The 21,929-nt window shown below is 44.2% G+C and overlaps 1 protein-coding gene across 6 annotated transcripts in view; it reads left to right on the top strand.

Annotated features, from left to right (window-relative positions):
* The window catches only part of LOC146775982 (uncharacterized), a 438,400-nt gene that overhangs the window by 368,159 nt on the left and 48,312 nt on the right, over positions 1-21,929 (top strand). The gene's annotated exons all lie outside the window — the stretch shown is intronic.

Here is a 21,929-nt window from a genome sequence, read left to right as displayed (position 1 = left end):
TAATTCGAGAGGTATTGGGGATACGCAAGGCACTGTATTAGGATTATGTATTTTGGCTATTATATCCTTTTGAAGAGGATTTATGTCTGTACCGGTCTTTAGTATTTTTTCGCTCTATACTGTTCCTTAGGTTACCGCAGAGAGGGCTGTTTTGGTGGCTGCTAGCCACTCCTCAATGTTGAAAATTTCCCTGTTAATTAAGCCCATAGCGGTATTTAGGTAGTTTGTTATGGGTGCGCTCAATCTGGCATTTTTATTTTTGTTGCCTGATGCAACAGCTGTAAGTTTATGCTTTCCCATAGTTATTAACAAAACTAAAAACCATAATAGGTGACCAAAGAGATAATTATATCCGCTCTTACCGCAATATTAAGGATCCTGTATCACGGATTCTTAGGGGGCCCCAGCCCAGCCTCTTTCGGCTGCTGATGGGAGCAGTCAGGCCCGCCGCTGGCTCAGGCTTTGTCCAGGTGCGGCCTGGGCACCCCCACGCGTGTCCCACGCTGCGGGAGCGCTTGCCGTAATGTATGCACCTCCTGGTGTGTAGAACAAACATTGGCAGGGTACAAGCCGCTTGCCATGCTGGGGGTTGTGGTGTCTGGCTCCCTTGCGGTCACAGCAGCAATTCCGTAATTTATGCGCCTCCTGGTACGTAGAAAAACATTGGCAGCGTCCAAGCCGCTTGGCAGGCTAGGGGTTGTGATGTCTGGCTCCCCACGGTCACAGCAGCAATTCGAAAACGGGGAGCCCTAGCCGTAATTTATGCACCTCCTGACATGTTGAACAAACGCTGGCAGCTTCCAAGCTGTTTGGCAGGCTGGGGGTTGTGGTGTCTGGCTCACCTGCGGTCACAGCAGCAATTAAAAAACGGGGCAGTAATTTATGCGCATCGTGTTGCGTAAAACAAACGTTGGCGGCATCCAAGCCGCATGGCAGGTTGGGGGTTGTGGTGTCTGACTCCCAGTTTCCCAGGCAGGGTTATTATTAAGGCTCACAGTTTTCCATTTTTACTGATTTATACAGATAAATACAGACATAAAACAATGTATTCCTGTCTGTATTTATTTTTAAAACCTGAAAAAAATAAAAATTATGCTTCTTGCGGGTGACTCTCCATGCTGTCTTTTGAGATTTCCAGGACAAAAGCTCAGCAAATAGACTGCATCAGAAGTTAAAAAAACAGGTTGAGATTTCCATAAATACATACATATGTTAACATATATTTGTATTATAATGGTGATATTTACCAGTGGGTGTAAGGTTTACTATATTTGGCAGGTTAATTTGCTAAAACACGACAGGCAGCAAAGTATTTTTGCATGTTTTTCAGTTAAATAAATGTGGCAATATACCATTTTATGATTCCATTTATTCTCAAAACACAGAATAAATATGGATAAAAAACAATAAGATGGTTAAAAAATAAATATGGATAAATACGGACGGAAATGTTAAAAAAATAAATACTATTAAACCGGGAGCCCTATTTATTATTAAAGATGTTTTTATAAGCCCTGTTTTTTAAGCCCTGGTGCTGGAGAAATTGCCCAGTTCATTTTTGCCATTGCATATCCCCAGCCGAATAGGTTAACATGACAAGAAGTATTTAACTAATAATTCTTACCAGGAAAACTAGAAAAAAATTATTCAAGGACTTAACTAGAATGGAATTGATCAATCCAACAATAAGCTGTTTATCCTAAAAGGTACAGACAAGAAGTTATAAGACTTTCTTGTTTGTAAGCTAAAAGTCAGCCTTCCAGTGATCTGCCCTGAATGATCAGAATTTAGTGGATTAGCCTTGCAGCTTTGATGAGGTGATCAGTAGCCCCTGGGGTGAAAGAGCCATTCTGGGAGGAGAGGGTTATGCTACATAGGAATGCCACAGCTGGAGTAGGGGGTTGTAAAAAATAATCTTCAATAGAAGGAGGAGAAGCCAGTTTCATTTACCCCCGACCCTTTGAACCCAGTCAGATAGCAGGCTTAAGGAAGAGATGTGCAGATGCCAGGGGAGGTAGAATATAGAAATGAGCCATCCTGGAGGTTGGTATAACCAGCTCTTGCTTCTCTGCTGTGACTTCAGACATATTGATGTTTGGAGAAATAGGGGCAGATGTATCAAGCATTTTTGCATTCGCAAATCTGCCCGTTTGCGAACGCAAAACGGAGTCCCTTCCTGATACCGAATCGCATTGGTATGTATGAATGTTTTGTGACCACAATTGTGGTCGCAAAACATATGCATTTTACCACCTACTTCAAGTAGGTGGTAAACCATTCGCAAATGGGAAGGAGTCCCACGGACCACTGCCTGCTCTTAAAAAAATGAAAAGAAAACTTTTCATATTTTGTTTGGTAAACCCTCTTGTTTCCCTTTAAGGAAAACGGGCTACTTTACAAAAAAAAAAGATTGCTTCATTGAAAAGCAATAACAAACATGGTGGTCTGCTGATCTCAGCAGGCCACCATCCCTGTGATTTTTGCGATTCCTAGGGGGTCGTAAATTGCGACCTACCGCATTAATATTCATGAGGTAGGTCATTTACGACCCCCTAGAAATCGCAAAAGATGTACTATACACCTTCATACATCGTATTTAGCAATTTCCTAATTGCGAATCCTTGTGATTCGCAATTAGGGAATAGCAAAATGCTAGCTACATACATCTGACCCAATGTGCTTTCTGGGAGACCATTTTGCCCCTCTTTGGAGACAATGACCATGCTCTGGCGTGTTGTCCTGCACCTCATTGGACAGGAGTGCACTCTTGTGTGACTCCAGAGAACACTAATTGCGTATCTGAGAGGGGCAGTGCCTCTCAGATCTGCTGCTTGAAACTAAAGGAAGAAGAAGGTTCCATGCTGGAAGCTTGATTTGCTCCAACCAGGCCCTGCACTCTGAATGACTGCGCCTGCTGTACAATCCGGAACTACAGCCCTGTGGATCAAACCTGCTTCAAAAGGACTAAAGAGTGGACTCCCTGCAAGCTACAAGTTAACAGAGCTCACCTGGACCATCACCACCAAGAATCCTCAACCTGGAGTACTACCAGTGGATTTGGAAGGATTTTGTCCAAGTGGATTGATGGAATTGAAGTCCCAAACTTTCAGTCACCATCTTGGTGCTTCCAGACCCTTGGAATACGTTTTGGATACTTTGGGACCCTCAAAGGAACTTCAGGAAGAAGTTACAGAAGTTTGAAGAAGTTTGGAGCAACGTTGGAAAAAAAGCTCTCTAAGTGGACCAACTCGACCTGGTCAGACAAGCCAGCGATCTTCAACTGCGAGCCGGCCTTCCCTTCAGGTTTGTCCCAGTGAACAGCTCCCAAGGTCCGACTGCCAGAGTTTAGCCAGGAGCTGGTGGAAATCCAAGCCAGGGAACCCTTACTGAATTCGACCTGGTGAAGAGCATTGAGGGACCCCAGGAGAAAAGGCTCCATAATAGTTTCTAAGTCTGAACGTAGAAAAGGTGACCGGGACCAACTGCAAGAGTTAAGCCGCCCACCTTCAACCGCGAGCTGGCCAGGATCCCTGGTTCATCCCGCTGGAAAGCTCAAGAGTTCTGACTTCCATTGTTCTGACTTCCATTATTCTGACCGGGAGCTCATCGCAAGGCAAGCCAGCAAACCCTTACTGTATCCAGACTGGCTGAGAGCTTCGAGGGACCCCAGGAAGTAAAGCTCCAGAAAAGTTTCCAAGTCAGAAGGTAAAACTTTAACCGAGGCCTACTGCGAGGGGTAACCAGGCCTCCATCGTGGTTGGCCTGAAACTTTGACTTTGTCCTGGTTAGCCCAACCAAATGTCCCAATAGGAGCTAAAGCTTTCTAAGTGCTATATAGTGATAAATCTTTACAAAATGATGTTTCCGGCTCCCTGTTTTGGATTTTTTTCAGTTTGGTATCATTTTACAGATACAAATATTTTCTATTGTTATAAATTGGTGTTGGATTTTTATTATTATTATTATTATTATTAATAATGCTATTTGTAGAGCAGACGGCTACCTCCAACGGAGGTGTCCCGGCACTGGCAGTCTGAGCAGTGATGTAGCCGGGGCACTAAGATTGCTAGGTCAGGTTATTGTGAGTTGTGTCTTAATTATTTACTGAATTGGGGTTTCTAAATGCTTTATATACCGTTTTTGAAATGAAGCTTGCCTGCTCGCAGCCAAGCTAGCAGGGGCTGAGCATGGGAATAATTTCTGAGACCTATTTTGAGCCCTATATTCTGTTAGTGGTATTATTATCAGTGGTATATACCTGTTTACCACTAATAATAATCCACTTTCCAACACTTGGGGTTCAACGGTGTAGATGAGGACTTGTGTTTAAAAAGTCACCTTTCAATAAAGGGAACTAAGATTTAAAAAATCCTCTAAATTGCCTTAGAACAAAACTTTTGAGTTTGATTTTTGGAATTTGAACTAAACAGTTTTTAATCCATTGTTTTGATTTTTCCAAAATTGTTCTAAGTCTGTTGTGCTTGTTGTTGTGACCCAAAACTAGGGAACGATGGAGCTAGATCTGGCTAAACTTTCTAAGCTCAAGATTGCTGATCTTAGGGTACAGTGTAGGCTTAGGGGACTGCCTCCTTCCAACAAGATTAGGACAGCAGGATTGCTTAAGCCCCTTAGGGCCTGGGCTGGGGTGCTGAGGAGATTAGATTCAAGGGGGGTGGAGGATGTCCCCCCAACCTCACCCATGAGGAGGGTGAGGATGGTGCCTCTTCCATTTTCTCCAGTGTTAGCCACATGATTCCAGATGGTGGGGGGAAGGGCCCCCGACTCAGGAACCACCACTGTCCCGTACAAAGAGACAGCTTGAGACCCAATTAGCTTTGATGATTTTTATAGCTTTGGAGCAGATGAAGCTAGAATTGGCTGAGAAGAAATAGGAGAGGGAGGAGGCGATAAAATGGTTGCAGTAAAAATGATGAAAAGTATGAGATGTTCAGGGTTGGTGGATTTGACCACAAATTTCCCAAGGATATAGGACCCAAGTACACAGAGGGGGATGACATTGATAAGTGGCAGAATGAGTAGGGTCCACTCTAAGTATTGGGGTGCACTCCTGTGGAAGTTGATTACAGTAGCTGGGAGGGATAGGCACATGACCCTGAGGGGGGGATGCAGAATCATACCAGCAGATGTAGACATGCTTAGTCAAGTGATTTGGTCTGACTCCAAAGAAGAAGAAGAAGCAATCTTCCTGTCCCTGGATGGAGCGAATATTGGAACTCTTGCTGCCTTCCCTCTAAACATGGATAAGTACAGGCAGTGGCCTAAAGGTAATAGGGCTGAGGTGGAGCCTATCAGAGAAACAGGGGCTAGTGTTACTATGGTCCTGGACAAGCTGGTGCCTCAGGAGAGGTTGCTACCTTGTGAGTTTCACCAGGTGACCTATGCAGCCAGCACTTCCAAACTCCATTCTATGGCAGTGGTGGATTTAGACTGGGGAGGCGTGACAGGCTCTATGAAGGTAGCTGTGTCTCCTGTGCTCCCAGTCTAGTGTTTGCTAGGCAATGATCTCGAAGCATCTGAGTGGTCAGAGGGGCAGAGAGGTCTCAATATGAAAATATTTGAGCTCTTTGAGTGGGTATGTGCTGTGACTAAGTCACAGACTACCCAGAAGGGAAAGGCTGGACACTTGGACGGACCCTGGTACAAAGGGCCAAGCATCTAAGGACAAGGGTATTGGGCCTGGTGAGCCAGCCCAGGGAACTCCAGAGGTGCAGGGGGAATCTAATCCTGATGGGGAGGATCTGGCCTCTGAGGTAGAGACTCCATCCCAGCCAGAGCTGTCTGATTTGGCAGAACTGACAGGAGCAGGTGGACCCTCCAGAGAGGAGTTCAGTATGGGGCAGAGAGACTGTCTCACCCTTGAGAGTTTGAGGCGGTTGAGTGTGGTGTCAACTACAAGTTCACCACCCCCTATCATGCCCAGACAAATGGCTCAGTGGAGAGGTTCAACAAGACCCTGAAGGGCATCATCAATGGGTTGTCTGATAAACTCAGGAGGAGATGAGATTAACACTGGGCATATACTTCAATCCGCCAGCAGAGTGTGCACAGATTTGCCCACTCCGCACTCCACTGGGAACGTGGAGTATGGGGCAAAACTCCGACTCCACAGCGGAGCGGAGTTAGCCAGCCCGCCTCCCCTGAACATACAGTTACAAACTATTTTAAAATTAAATAAAAACACACTTACCTGTCCTGCAGTGTCCCCTGGCTGCCTTCCTCCTCTTCTCTGTCTCTCTCCTACTTGGGGTACAGCTTGAGAGAACTACGCATGCATGCTCCTTTTTCTCAAGACATCTTGTGAGAAATGCGAATGCGCGTACGCTTGTGCAGTTCTCTCAAGATGTACCCCACGTAGGAGAGAGATGGTGAGGAGGAGGAGGGCAGCCCGGGGACTGGTAAGTTAGATTTTATTTCATTTTAAATTAATCTTTAACAGTTTTTTAGTGGAGTTCCATGGAGTTTTCCCCCCAACTCCATGGACCTCCGCATAGTCTCACTATGCCAGCTCCACTTGGGGTTAGATGAGATGCTCTTCTCCCATGCCAACTGTTTTCCTACAGGGAGGTTCCACAAAAAGAGGTTGGTTTCTGTTGAGGGAGCCAATTCCTCGGGAGCAAAGAGGGACCACAACTCCCCCTCCGGGTACAACCAGATCCGTCTTTATAACCGGATCGCTAGTTTCCACCCCTAGGGAGAGAAGAGTCAGCTCAGGACTTCCACAGCAAAGGGAAGTTAACTATGCCTCAGAGGGGTTGGAGTGTTGTATGGAATCCTGAGAAAAGACAAACAAAGAGGATAAACAACCAACACTTGCTTTAACCCTATATATATATATATATATATATATATATATATATATTCACTGAAAAAACCATAGGTTTCACACATGTTATAGTTAGCGGAAATTTTACTGATAAAAAACCAGTGAAATTGCCCCGTTATGGTTAGTGCTGGCAACTATAACTCACGCGACCGCAATCCTCTGCTGATGCTAATACTGTATTTAGACACTTATTTGCCCATGTCTTCTTCCATACATTTTTAGCTATACATATATTACAAATATTTTTTTTTCATAAAGACACATATGTCATCAGCAGAAGATTGCGGTCGCGTGAGTTATAGTTGCCAGCACTAACCATAACGGGGCAATTTCACTGGTTTTTTATCAGTAAAATTTCCGCTAACTATAACATGTGTGAAACCTATGGTTTTTTCAGTGAATTTGCAAGGTTTTTTAAATGCTAATTCCTAACTATAACGTGTGTGAAACCTATGGTTTTTTCAGTGAATTTGTACGGTTTTTTAAATGCTAAGTTACTTTACGCCATTCGAGGCGTGCGCGCCCACTTAACGCAGTTCGTTCCGTGCACGGTTTTTATCAACTTTAATAAGCCCTGTACATTTGGTGGCCGTCGGCCACCAAAAGCACAGGGGGTGGGGTCAATGTGGATAGTGTTTTTTTTATTTCGATTTTATAATTTCATGTTGCCAAAATTTAGTTTTTTTTACCTATTAATAAGCCTTGTACATTTGGTGGCCTACGGCCACCAAAAGCACACGGGGTGGGGTAAGTGTGGATAGTGTTTTTTTTATTTATTTTTTTTTACCGTACGCTTACGGTAAGCGTACGGTAAGCGTACTCGGCGAAATTGCCGAAAAAAAAATAAAAACGTTTTTGCTCTTGGGGGATGTTTGGGGACTCCCTCAACATGACTATGTGGGAGGGAGTTGTCAAAACAGCCCCGTAACATGTTTTTGGCCATCTTGTTTGATAAACAACACTCAGTGCGAGAGACAAAATGGCGGCCGCCGCTTCCTGGTTTCGGCCGATTCGAATGTTTACTAAGATCTAAGAGCCAATCAGAATCGCGCTCGCGCACGCCACCGTACGCTTACGGTAAGCGTACGGTAAGCGTACCGTCAGCGGGCTCAGATATATATATTGATTTAAAGGCTAAAGAATCTACTGAACAGATTTACACCAAACCTACAAAAGGCACTTCCTTGACCTAGGGACTACCTCTCTGCCAAATTTCTAGTAATTCTGTTCAGCCGTTCGGGCTGTAGCTCGTTCTAAAGGTCCTATGGAAAAATGCATGGGAAAAACGCGTTTTGGGACCCCCCTTTTATCTCAGCCCCCGCTTGACGAATCCCCCCGAGACTTTCAGGGTAGGAGCGGAGCGTAGCGCCCCACCTATTTTGAGAAATTCGCGAGGATTCATCGACCGGCGCCAAAGTTATTCAAAATAGAATGTTGAGGTTTTCCTATGGAAAAGGGGTCCTAACTATAACTACCTACTGGCGACCGCCAGTAGGTAATATATATATATATATATATATATATATATATATAGATTGTACATAAAGAATTCTACTCAGGTTGTGTAGTCCTTTAGACTTACCATCATAGTCAATGTAAGAATTTAGGACCTCAGGAACAGGAATTCAATCAAGAAGAACTTGATGAAGTAAAGTTAAAATCACTCGGGAAGAATCTTGATGTCTCATGTCACTAAATGCCGCATACACCAAAAACGGTGTAAATTATGACTGGTCGATAGTTCATGCAGAATTGATAGCAACAATACATCCACAGAGTTTCTTTGCAGATCCGAGGTTGACAAAGTTTGCTCCAAAAAAAAATATATATTACCTTGCGGCACACAAAACTGAAATAGGCTGAGATACAACAGTGTTCGGAAAAATAAACAGGTAGCAGCAGACAAGAAGGAAATGGTGCTGCTTAGAACACAGTAACCGCTAAGAAGTAGCAAGCGAGAACCGCGTGTGCCGCTTTTCTAGTTTGCAAAAATAAACGGTAACCGATAGCCAGTAATAGAAACGCCTCGTCATTGTCTGAGGCAACTAAGACTGGAGTAACATCCGCCGCAAAAAAAAGGTAAAAGCCCCACACAAAAAAAAAAAAAGAAAACGTCAGTGTACATAAGAAGGGTGTGGTAAATATTTCATTACCGGTACTATTTTTTATGCGGTAAAGTCTAGTAAGAATAACTCAGTAAATATAAGAGGCAGAATCCGTGGTATTAGAGGTTTTAAAAGGCTTTATTCCTATACAAAGGAATACAATTCGAATTGCAGGCTTTCTATTCCATCACCACGAAAGTTCAGGAAGGAAGGGCATACATTATTGACAGATAAGCAGTTTTATAGAAAATGCATTACAGTGAAACAGATGCAAGAGGCGTAACAGCTGATAGTACAGATAAAATGTGCATACGTAACTAATAGAGGCGGACATATGGGCGTAACTAAGATAACGTCATTATACATGATGTCACAAGTGGGTGGATCCATAAGAGAATCCTGCAATGTCAGCAGAAATATTTGGCAGAGATGCGCGCGCAGCCGCATGACGTGTGATTGACGTGCAACTAGAGGGTGAAGGGGACTTGACATTTAGCTCTACATGTGGAGACAGAAGTCTGGGGGTCATGTCAACCTAATCCCAAATCATATCTAATATCCTATGTTTAAAGAACTGTGTTATCCAAAAGGAAAGGTCTCTAGGATAGAATCTATTCTATACTGACTGTTAGTGCGTGTACAAGCGTCTAAGTGTCTACATGAGATGCGAGGGGGTAGGAATATTCCATGGTAACGGGGGCTATGAATTACTTGCATGTGGACAGCGAGGCCTGGCCCTTTGCACGGGAGCTGGAGGAATGTTTACCTAAACTACTAGACAGGAATGCATCGGATGAGGAGCGGAGTAGATAATCTTGAAGGTTTAATACAGTTTTTGGCAGGCAACAGGCTGGATCAGGCACCGTTAGCCGCGCAGGGAGTAGGACAAAGTTCATGGATACAGATGCAGGCTCAAACTGGAGCTTTCAGAGGCAGAAGGCAGGAAAAGGCTTGATGACAGAATTCTGGGCCTACTCGCCTGAATCTGTAAAATGTGGAAAGTGAACCACATAAAGTCGGTGGCCTTTCATACTTAGGAATGGAATATCTGACCCATTCATGGCGGATCTGAAAGAGGACATGTTGACGGTGGACGCACATGTATTTGCGTCTTCAAAACTGGAACTGGAGGGAATATACATGTACTTATAGCATGCACATGGAGCCGTTGGGGTCTACGATAGGGGACATAACTGATCACAAAATTCATATTTCCTCATTCCCTCCTTGTCCCCTATGGACCCTCAGGAGATATCGATCTTCATCAATCCATCGATCTGTTCATATAGCATCATTTGTTCTTCTTTCTTCTTCCGGGATCTTGAACGAAAACTTGGATGTGGGATACACGATGTGGCACACAGACCACAAATCGCTGGCCCACATTGTATACATAAGCAGCAACTGAATAGTATGAGAAAGCCAATACCTAGGAAGGATAGGATTCTCCATCCCCAGGCTGACAACACGCCCCAGAACCAACCGGACCAAGTCCAGGTGCCTGGACTCTGGTGTATCTGGCTTATAATCTTATGAAGGCGGGTTATGGCTTTATATACTGACGGCGAATTTTTTGGTATGAAAATGCAGCAACTTGATCCGATGACCCTACAAGCTCCGCCCCTATCGGCCAGGATGACGTCAAGGACAAGACGATTTTGAAGCACAACAATCCGCATAGCAGACTGCTCTTCTGTTAAATTGCCTAAGGCGGAAATAGTTTCGTTCACTACTGCTTCAAGGGTTCTGGTTAATCTACGTATCAGCTTACTATCAGTGACTGTACCTATATAGGGAAAGAAACCTTTATTGAAATCTGTGTATTTTTCCCATGCTGTTTCAGTGTAATCGACAATTGGGAGATCTCTCTGCTGTCTATTGTGTACTAAATGGGTATTTCTGTGATAATCAGGAGGAGCTAGGAAAACAGGTGGTAGAAGGAATGCTATGTAACAGGTACAATCCCAATCTAGAGGTAGACGTATATATGCGGTCTGGCCACATATAAAGTAGGAATGGCGAGAAGCTCTAAATGTAGACTTGCCTTGATCACTGAATTTTATTACAGTGGTGCATTTACTATGGCCCATGTGTATGGAACCATTCTTTCTTACACATAATTCCCCTTTTACTGGGAATACAGACATGGCGGGCAAAATTGGTGTAGCTTCAGATTCAACGTTCAGGATCATGAGGTTAAGTGTAAAATTACCTAATCCATATACTTCATTTTCTAAATCAGTTCCTGTTCTTTTGGGAAGTCCCTCCTTGTTAGGGTAGCAGACTTTAAGCAAAACTAGGTTCAGGTTTCCCCATACCCAGTTGTCTTGATAAACTGCGGAATTTGAATCTAGGGAATTAATCAAACTAAACCATGCTCCACAGGAGCCATTGTGTGTGAACGGATAGGGAAAGAGGGGCAAAACTCCCTTATAGTTCTGATAGGGAGGGAGTCGGCCACATATCCAACAATTCGTGACATTGCTGGTCTGATGGGAATGATGTAACATACTAATGAATGTGTTGTTGCGCAGCGCAAATCTATAGGACAATTCATGCGGAGGTAATTCGCTAAAAGAATGTTCTGCAGTTACATTGTGAACACGCTTAAGAATAGGGTAATACATGTGCAATAGTATGCTGACAATGATGATCAGAAGACTTAGAAAAAACAAAATTAATAATGTTACTGTGCAGTGACTACGAAGTGATTTACAATACGCATGCTTTTTAAGCTGCATCTGTTGATTTCTTTCTCTATTCCGGTCTAGAGGATACATGTCAGAGACAAATTCAACCGATTCACCTTGGAGAGGACTTAAACAATCAAATTGTCTGACTTGCTAGACCTTAACTTCAGTTTATAACGTTCAGTGTTTGTTAATTCAGCCAAGGGGAGCTTTGAGTCTGTCTGTGAGGGAATACAGGGCTGTGCGTTCACACTTGATGGTAGTCCATAAAATTTCTTGATATGACTCGAGTGCAACCACCCTTTACGTCCCTCAATCTTCACGGCTGTCCTTGTAGTTAGTAGAACCAATTTTGGCGATGTCCATCTAGGCTCCAGTTGGGTCTTTCGGTCAAAATTCCTGACCAAAACCAGGTCGCCAGGAACCACGTCATGGGGCTTCACCTCAGTATTATCGGGAAAAGCTGCGGCTACCTGTGAACGACAAGATTGTAGTGCAGACATCAAGGAAGCCAGGTAATCTGTCAGCATATTACAGTCAACATCAGTGATTTTGCGAGGTATAGGCGTCCCCCACATATTTGGTGGTCTACCGAAGATCACCTCGTACGGGGATAGCCCTGTTCGAGAATGTGCTACCATTCTCATGTAAAAGAGCGCAACTGGTAAGGCTACTATCCAATCGACACCTTTTTCTCTACATATTTTGGACAATCTAATTTTCAGAGTTTGATTATGGCGTTCCACGAGACCTGCTGCCTCGGGATGTCGGACACAGTGGAATTTCCATTGGTAGCCTAACAAAAGGGAAACGTGTTTCATTAGTTCGGATGAGAACGGCTGGCCGTTATCTGAGTAGACAACACGTGGTAAACCGTACCGTGGGAAGAATTCTCGAACTAACTGTTTGGCAGTAGTCGGGGCAGTGTAATCTGAAACCGGGTAGGCTTCTGTCCAACGGGAAAGAGCACAGACAACTACGAGAACATATTTGAATCCTCGACATCGTTCCATCTGGATATAATCCATCTGGAGGACTTCAAAAGCATGATCGGGAGATTGAAATCCACCCTGCTCTACGGGGATGCTTTTACCTGGATTAAACTGACAACATATCATACAGGTACGAACTTTTTGTTTAGCTGCTGCTCGCAAGTGTTTGTTGAACCAAATGTGTTGAATGCTGTCTAGCATAGCTTTTTCTCCTAGGTGCGCTGGACTATGTATAGTGTTAATGATGACTTGAACCATTGAGTCGGGAAGAAACCATATAGATTTTTCCTTCGTCATCCATCCTTGATCCGTTTGGATCCCTCCTAATTCAGTCCATTTCTTTATTTCTTCTGGTGTAGCATGTGTCTGTATGTCAATTACATCAAGGGCGGGATCCTTAACTGTCATGCAATGTGTTGGTGTCGGAACTATTGTCTTTGTCATGTCAGTTGTGTGAGTCTGATTATGAGCAGTCTGTTTGGCTGTTCTGTCAGCTAAGTCATTACCCTGAGAAATGATATCGGTAACTTTTGTGTGGGCTTTGCATTTCATAATCGATATTGCAGTAGGTAGATGAATCGCGTCTAATAGGGCTTGAATGAGGGGTCCGTGTTGGATGTGGGCACCGTGAGAAGTTAAATAACCTCTCTCTCGCCACAGTACGCCGAAGTCATGGACGACTCCGAATGCATAACGTGAATCTGTGTATATGTTGACTTTCTTATTTTGGGCTTGAATACAGGCTTGTGTCAAAGCGATGAGCTCTGCTGCTTGAGCTGACAAAGTGTTAATACAATTTGTTTCAATGACTTCAGTGTCTGTTGTGACTGCGTAAGCGGCCACTAACTCTCCTGTACTTGTTCTCATACATGACCCATCTACATACAATGTCAAGTCTGGATCTGACAAAGGGATATCTGTCAAGTCTTGTCTGGGTTTCGTCGTGATAGTAATGACTTTCGACACAATCATGTGCCAATGGATCTGTTCCGCCCACTGGTAACAGTGTGGCAGGATTTAACGTATTACAACGTCTGATTTCTATGTGTGGCTGAAACAATGTCAATTCGTAACCGGTGAGTCTCGCTATAGTCAAGTGTTGTGTTTGTGTGCGGTTCAAGAGAACCTCTACTGCGTGTGGTACTTGTACTGTCAATTGGTGTCCTAACACTATGGCATCGCTTTGTCTGATTGCTAAGGCTGTTGCTGCCACCGATTTCAGGCACGCAGGAAGAGCCTGAGCTACTGGATCTAATGTACTAGAGAAATAAGCACATGGTTTGTGTGATCCTGCTTGTTCCTGAGTGAGTACTGACAAGGCAGTACCTTCGCGTTCTGTAACAAAGAGTGTAAACTGTTTATTGTAACATGGTGTTGCTAAAACAGGTGCTTGGCATAAAGCTTTTTTTAAGCTTTCAAAGGCATGTGTATGTTCTGGAGTCCAAGGGAGGACAGTCGATGTGGCTGCCTCCTGTGTTGTCAACTGGATGAGTGGTTTTGCTAGAAATGCATATTGAGGGATCCACTGCCTACAGTATGAAGTGAGGCCTATAAAAGCCCGCACCTCCTTTTGTGTCTTGGGTGGTGGCATGTTAGCAATTAACTGGATGCGATCAGGTGTAAGCTAACAAGTTTTCTGGACATGATTTAGTAAGCAATAAACTGTAGTACGTGTCAATGGACCAACCGTCAGTGGAAGAGGTTGTGTTACGTCATTGATTATAGGTTTTCCTGAGAATCCAAGGGAAATATTCTGTGAGCCTGAGAGGGGTGCCCCTGGAACTTCACTGCGTCTTATAGTTGTTCTGCTTGCCCCTGTATCAAGTAAAAACTTTCTGTCTTCCCCTAATAGTTAACTATGTACATAAGGTCCCTCTTGGTCTACAGGAACCTCAATAAGGGGTAAGCCAACTTCCCTCTCTAGGCTATTTCATGTGTATCGCTGATAATCGGGATAATCTGCTTGTGCATACTGATACATCTGTTGCGTTGTTGCTTGTGTTGCAGCAATAGGCTGCGCTTGTGGTGGTGCTGCGATCTGTTGTGGAGCTGCCTGTTGCGGAGCTAGTTGTTGCGGAGCTAACCTAGGTTGTGCATGCTGAGGGATTTGTTGTTGATTCTGATCCTGTCTAGGTGGACGTGGTCTCTCCTGGGTTCTACCTGTGGCAATATTATGTTTCAGGACTGGACAATCGTGTATATAATGACCTTGTTGTTTACAATAGTTGCATGTCCCTTTCGTAGGACCTGCGGAATCACCCTTTAGGTGACCATCAGCTGGAACTGACTGAGCAACAAGCATTTTCATTTTTGTATCTTTCATACGTCTTTGTTCATGTTCTTGTTCTTCTCTAATTCTATTGTGGTGATATTGTAACATCTGTAACATCTGTGATGGGGTATTACCTTGCCAGGTACTTTCGAATTTCAATACTCTATTCTTGATTTGCAGCAGAGAATTTTCAACTAATTTTGTTACAAACAGATGTGGATATGACTCGCTACTGGCTTTTATGCCACTATTTATACCAAAACATTTTTCAAATCGGGAATAGAAATCACTAGTGTCTTCATCTGGCTTTTGTTTACAGGCTGATATTGCACCCCAGTCTTCCTTTTTCGTAGTTAATAAACGTGGCAGTACCTGCACTAGTAGCCCTGCTAGTGCTGTAGTCTTTTCCCCAAGCCCTGCTCCTGCAGCTCGGGCCCTTTCTTCGTTTTCTAATGCTGTCCAATCTATCTTTTGGTCTCCCACCTCCCATTCCTTTTCTTTTAGTTTCTCATAAACACCGGCGGGTAATAGGACTTTTAATATTTTCATAATGTCGGGGTAGGTATACTCTCCCATGAGTAACATGTCTTTTATTTCACGGTGGAAACCTGCTGGGTCCTTGTCATGGCTGGGTACTACTTTCTTCATTTCTAATAATTCCAGTTTAGTTATAGGCGTGTACACAAACACGCGTGTAAAGTTATTTCCGTCACCTCTGATTGGGTGTACTTCGCGTAACGGGTTCTGTCTATCTATGTGATACATTTTTCTTCCCATAATGGGAACTGGAACGTGTTCTGGGCATACGAAAGTTAAATATTGGTTTCGAAATTCTAGAATTTCTTTAATCAAATCGGTACCTGACCCTCTCCATATATTCGTGAGTAGTTCTGTCAATATGTCAGGTAAGGGTCCTGGATCGGAGTGTTGGCTTTTATATAATATAAGGAGGTGTTGAATCATGTATATACTAGCTAAACGCTGTTCGTATGGGTCAAGATTCAGAAACGTGTGTGCAAGTACATCATCATTGTATTCGCTGGGACTGTCAGCCCATTGTACTGCTGACCTGGCTAATTCTTGTTCGTCCATGGAATCGAGCATATGGTACCCCCTTCGATCTCGGATTCGCGGCTTGGAATAGGTGTTCAGGGGATCTTGTATTTAACATAGGGTTTGGAAAATGTCTATTACATTCTGGACGTATCGGACGTATCGGATCATTGAAACCTCTGGTATTATTATGGGGTCTTCCTCTACCTACATAAGCTATCGTATCTAATTGTTCTGATTCTTGCTCCTCCTCTTCTTCTGATTCTACTCTGTCTATTTCTCGTCTTTCTTTATGTATTCGTTCTACTTCCTTGCGGATCTTTCGACACATGGCGATTATACACGCCTGTCTATCATGTTTCTCTTCTGATATGTTCTGACCCCATTTGGCAAGTCTTTGCATGGTATCGTGATCTGCCCCAGGCCTGTCTTGATTCCTAATTACGCAATTTATGAAAAAACGTGGTAGTTGTCTTTGGACATCCACTTTCTGGTATTCCATAGCTTCGTTAATACTTTCTGGACCTCGCCCTGTTTGGACAAAGCGATATATTTCGTCTAGGTGTTCAACCATTCCAGGTATCGTCATTAAATACAATGTAGCTCGTCGTATACGTAGTGATGATATGAGCAATTTGTCCTGTCTACCTGGTACTGGGTCGTATCTACAATCCACAAGCTGTTCTTTAAACATGTCGGATGTCGCTAATTGGGGTGTACGTTGGAGTGCTAAATCTCTAAGGGTCTGTTTATTTCGCGGCGGGGTGGCAAACATGTCTGTCGTACCTCCTGTAGCACCATTTGAGGTGCTAGGCACGAAAGGATTCGTTGAACGTAGGATAGAGATTGTAGATGCGGGAAAAACTGTAGAAACGGACGGACCTGTGGGAACTTGTGTAGGAGTTTGTAGTTGCGGGGATACAGACGGATGCTCTTGGTGTTGAACACCATCGGCAAGCGGTGTGTGTGGTATGGCATTAGCATACTCGGGAGCTACGTCATCTAAATAGGAGGAGAGGAAAACGTCCTTTGCTGTTTTGGGATGTGTTTTGGGATGTGCTTTTATCGGGAGCAATGGAGGAGTTAAGTCTTTTGGTATTTCCGGGGTAGCCTTAGGTAACCCTTCGGCCAGAAGAGGATACATACCATTCATAAGAGTGTTTCTTTGTCTATCTACCTGTTCTGAGTTTACTCGGGTACCTTCCTCAATTAATAGATTTTCTCGGGTTATATTTGAATTCTCTCTACCTTTCTCTTCCTGTCTGAGTGCTTTTTCTGTACGTCTATATGATTCTTTACGCCATAATTCAATGGCATCTTTCTGTGACTGTCTGGCTTTCTTTTTCCATAATTCTTCTTCTACTCTCATGATGCAATCTGCATCCCAGGTCCCCGCTGCGGGCCATCTCTGATTTTCTGGCAAATCCTTGGTGTAGTCCACCCATAAATCAAGAAATAATACGGCATCTAGGCCATGCTTATGATACATAAAGTACCCTGGAGTGTCCCTAGGTGGGATGGGAACAGCTTCTTCGAGTACACCTTTTCTGGTTTTGATCTGTCTTAGTTTCGAAAAGAGCGGCATTTTTAGATCTTATTACTAGAACACACTTTATACAGTAAACACAATAATGAACAGTCATTCACACCACAATATATAGAACGTATCAAAACATTTAACACTTAACAGTTTTAACGAACGATGATAACTAATAGAAAACTAGTTACTGACATAATACTGACACTAGATAATACTTATTTATATGCAAGACATACTATATATACTGCTAAAACAGTACAGATACACTGCTAAAACAGTGCAGACCGGATTTGTGTACCCAAACCCGTCTTGACCGGCACAGACTATGTGCACGTTAAATGCCTCCCCGGTAATGGTACTCACCGGGTAGCTCGGAACGGAAGGCCTCGGAACGGAACTGAAACTGGACCGGACTGGACTCGACTCGACTCGGAACTTCGGAACCTGGTGGGCCTCTGTATACCTCGGATCTTGCTCTCTCAGCTAGGCTCTGGTCGGGATACTTCGCACTTCTCACCGCCTCGTCTGGGTGTTGATCGCAGCCTCAGTCGCCTCCGCTTGGCCGGAGGGAGATACAGGAAATCCTGCAGGTACGCGTTTTTGTCCGTTCAGCTGTGGCAGGAGACCGGGCCTGCAACGCACCGCCGGCGCGTGAGATGAGAAAGTGTCCCTATTCGGGCGCCAATTTATGTGGTAAATATTTCATTACCGGTACTATTTTTTATGCGGTAAAGTCTAGTAAGAATAACTCAGTAAATATAAGAGGCAGAATCCGTGGTATTAGAGGTTTTAAAAGGCTTTATTCCTATACAAAGGAATACAATTCGAATTGCAGGCTTTCTATTCCATCACCACGAAAGTTCAGGAAGGAAGGGCATACATTATTGACAGATAAGCAGTTTTATAGAAAATGCATTACAGTGAAACAGATGCAAGAGGCGTAACAGCTGATAGTACAGATAAAATGTGCATACGTAACTAATAGAGGCGGACATATGGGCGTAACTAAGATAACGTCATTATACATGATGTCACAAGTGGGTGGATCCATAAGAGAATCCTGCAATGTCAGCAGAAATATTTGGCAGAGATGCGCGCGCAGCCGCATGACGTGTGATTGACGTGCAACTAGAGGGTGAAGGGGACTTGACATTTAGCTCTACATGTGGAGACAGAAGTCTGGGGGTCATGTCAACCTAATCCCAAATCATATCTAATATCCTATGTTTAAAGAACTGTGTTATCCAAAAGGAAAGGTCTCTAGGATAGAATCTATTCTATACTGACTGTTAGTGCGTGTACAAGCGTCTAAGTGTCTACATGAGATGCGAGGGGGTAGGAATATTCCATGGTAACGGGGGCTATGAATTACTTGCATGTGGACAGCGAGGCCTGGCCCTTTGCACGGGAGCTGGAGGAATGTTTACCTAAACTACTAGACAGGAATGCATCGGATGAGGAGCGGAGTAGATAATCTTGAAGGTGAAATACAGTTTTTGGCAGGCAACAGGCTGGATCAGGCACCGTTAGCCGCGCAGGGAGTAGGACAAAGTTCATGGATACAGATGCAGGCTCAAACTGGAGCTTTCAGAGGCAGAAGGCAGGAAAAGGCTTGATGACAGAATTCTGGGCCTACTCGCCTGAATCTGTAAAATGTGGAAAGTGAACCACATAAAGTCGGTGGCCTTTCATACTTAGGAATGGAATATCTGACCCATTCATGGCGGATCTGAAAGAGGACATGTTGACGGTGGACGCACATGTATTTGCGTCTTCAAAACTGGAACTGGAGGGAATATACATGTACTTATAGCATGCACATGGAGCCGTTGGGGTCTACGATAGGGGACATAACTGATCACAAAATTCATATTTCCTCAAGGGGACAAAAACAAATAAGTAATAACCTCCTCCGTAGAAGGCTCAAACAGTTTTAAAGTGCGCGCGCACGTGCAAACAATAAAACAAACAAACAAAAAAAAATTGGAGGAGGATCCAAGTTACCGAGATTCACTATCCAGGCCAGGGAATCCAGAAGGGTCAGGAGAGGAGAAGATTTACGAGAGTCCAAACAGTGTTCCACGAAGCGTGATCCACAGGATAGGAGGCGAGGTCTGCTGAGAAGTCAGTTGCCAAGCACCTGCACTTGGGGGCAGGTCACTTTTATGTTTGAGGTCACATGACGAGGTTGAGGTCACATGACGAGGTTGAGGTCACATGACGGGGTCTAGAAGCCTACACAAGCATTTGACTAACGTGTTGCATTCTGGGTCTTGTAGTATCTGAGCCAAACAAGCGCTACTTCGTAACAGTTTCAGTCCCTTTAAATTGTTGTTTGGATACCCGGTGAGGGGGGCATTGTGCCTGCTGAGAGTCTTTAGGGAAGCCTTTCAAAAAGCAAATGACAATGTGCTTGATTATACGCTAAGCCTGGAATCAAAAATAACAGAGTAAATGTACAAGGCAAGCAGAAAACTGGAGGCTTGCCAGGTTCTCTTGTAGCACTAGTATGATCAGAAGGCTACTGTGACTGAGCATACTCTAGAACAGTTGGTGTGGGGTTGGAGCCTATGGCTCCTTGGGCTCTCAATGACAAGTGGAGTAGGCCCTATCCAATCTTGGAAAAAAAGGATGAGGTTACCTACCTAGTCGACCTTGGCACCCCCAGGAATCCTCATAGGGTACTGCATGTGAACAGACTGAAACTCCACCATGACAGGGCAGATATGACCATGTTACTAGTCACCGATGAGGGAGTGGAGGAGGAAACTGAACCAGTGCCTAACCTCCTCTCCAATAATGTGCAAGATGTGTCAGTGGAGGCAGCACAGAGTCTGGAAGACGGTGCTGGAGCAGTTTTCTGGCATGTTCTCTTTGACCCTAGGCATCACGGAGTGGTGTGTGCGCCACAATGATGACACTGGTGACAGCCTACCTCTCAAAAACAAACTGTACAGGTTTTCTGACCATGTCAGAGCCAGTATTAAGGCTGAGGTAGCTATGATGCTGGAGTTGGAGTAATGGAACCACCTGAAAGTCCATGGGCCAGTCTAGTGGTACTGGTGCCCAAACCTAATCCCCAGGGGACAAAAAAAGACTTAAGGTTCTGTGTGGACTACAGAGGACTGAATACAGTCACTAAGACTCAGGCTCACCCTATACCTAGAGCTGATGATGTCATTGACAGGTTAGGGGCTGCCACATACATGAGTACTTTTAATTTGACTTCAGGCTTCTGACAGATTGCCCTCACAGATGAAGTAAAGAAGAGGTCAGCATTCTCCACACCAGAGGGACATCATCAGTTCAAGGTAATGCCCCTTGGCTTAAATAATGCGCCTGCCACCTTCAAAAGGTTTGCAAATAGGGTCTTGTCTAAGTTAGAGCAGTTCAGTGCAGCTTAACCGGATGATATAGCTGTATGCAGTTCTACCTGGGTGGATCGCTTAAGCCACCTGAGACAAGTGGTTCAGGCCATGCAGCAGGCAGGCCTGACTATTAAGGCAAGTAAGTGCCAAATAGGGCAGAGTTCAGTGATGTACCTGGGCCACCTACTAGGTGAAGGCCATGTACAGCCTCTACAGGCCAAGACTATTTATAGTGGACAGCTCCTGTTACCCAGACTCAGGTTAGGGCATTCCTTGGACTTACTGGGTAGTATAGAAGGTTTGTTCAAAATTATGGGGCTATTATGGGGCCCTTAACAGACCTCACTTCCAAGAAAAGGCCCAAAAAGTTGGATTGGACCCCAGAGTATCAGAAGGCTTTTGACACTCTGAAAGCTGCTATGTGTTCAGCACCAGTTCTACTGGACCCTGACTACAAAAAATAATTTGTGGTTTAGACAGATACTTCAAAACAATGGATTGGGGCAGTTTTGTCACAGTTAAATGAAGAGGGCCTTGATCAGCCAGTTGCCTTTGCTAGCATGGGACAACTTTCCAGAGAGCAGAGAGCAGAGGCAGAGCGCCAAGGAGAGAAAGGCATTTGCTGTGGTTTGGTCCCTGAGAAAGTTGAGACCATATTTGTTTGAAACTCACTTTTGTGTGAAACTGACCATTGGCCTCTCATATGGCTCATGCAGATGAGAGTAGAGAATACCAAGCTGCTAAGGTGGTCTATTTCCCTACAGGGAATGGACTTTACAGTGGAACACAGACCTGGGATTGCCCATGCAAATGCTGATGGACTTTCCAGGATTTTCCACTTAGCTGATGAGGACTATCAGGGTATAGGTTAGTAACCCGTCACCTTTTGTTTTTTTTGGTGGGTGCTATGTTGCAAAGTCTTCCTGTGCCCTGGGCACCCACATTTTTTGCTGACAGGTACTGGTGGTAACTGACTCTGATTGTCCCTGGGCTCTGCCTAATCAGGCCCAGGGCCAGTGCTATGCTGAAAAGACAGTTAGAATACAGTAAAAACACCTACACACA

This window comes from Triturus cristatus, chromosome 12, assembly GCF_964204655.1.
Source record: "Triturus cristatus chromosome 12, aTriCri1.1, whole genome shotgun sequence".
Taxonomy (NCBI): Eukaryota; Metazoa; Chordata; class Amphibia; order Caudata; family Salamandridae; genus Triturus; species Triturus cristatus.
Note: the sequence above shows the minus strand (reverse complement) of the source record. Positions and strands in the feature narration are given on the sequence as shown.